Source organism: Sorex araneus, chromosome 2 (assembly GCF_027595985.1).
Source record: "Sorex araneus isolate mSorAra2 chromosome 2, mSorAra2.pri, whole genome shotgun sequence".
In the NCBI taxonomy this organism is placed as follows: domain Eukaryota; kingdom Metazoa; phylum Chordata; class Mammalia; order Eulipotyphla; family Soricidae; genus Sorex; species Sorex araneus.
Genome location: NC_073303.1, coordinates 62,036,536 through 62,037,114, shown reverse-complemented (window position 1 = coordinate 62,037,114; position 579 = coordinate 62,036,536). Strand labels below are relative to the sequence as shown.

General features: G+C 25.0%; 1 non-coding gene across 1 annotated transcript; it reads left to right on the top strand.

The window, feature by feature from the left end:
• The first annotated feature begins 209 nt into the window (after positions 1 to 209).
• LOC129402753 (U5 spliceosomal RNA) lies at positions 210 to 324 on the top strand. Its single transcript, XR_008628799.1, has one exon. It is a non-coding gene; the product is annotated as a U5 spliceosomal RNA (small nuclear RNA).
• Positions 325 to 579: the final 255 nt, after the last annotated feature.

The window sequence follows — 579 nt, the reverse complement described above, 5'->3', positions numbered from 1 at the left end:
ATTAAATGAAAACAAATTGAACAACCTAAAGACATGTATTTTCTTTCTTAGAAATATGTAGCCTACCAAGTTTGAATAATCAATAAATATAAAATACTAAGTTGACTGTTAATGAAGTTGAAAAAGGAAACAAAACCTCTAATATAAAATTTCAGTATCAGACAATATTTTTGTGAATTAAACCTAAAATTCATAAAAGAATTAATACCATATTCTGGTTTATCTTCAGATTGTTTAAATCTATGCCTTTTGCTAAAGATTATCATGGAGAGAAACAATTCTGAGTTTTTAACTAATTTTTTGAAGCCTTGCTTCTGTAAGGACTAAAAAAAAACATTCAAAAGATTATTACCATGCTCAAGAGGGATTAATCTTGTCATACAAGAAATATTCAACATGCAATTCAACACATACATAAACAGATTAAAAATAAAAATCATGATCACAACAAAGATGCAGAAATAAACAGTTGACAAAATTCATCATCCTTGTCCAATTTTAAAAATTCTTCCAACAAATTTTATATAGGAAATTAAATATAAAAAAGACAACATGTTTGATAATGCTAATAGTAAAATC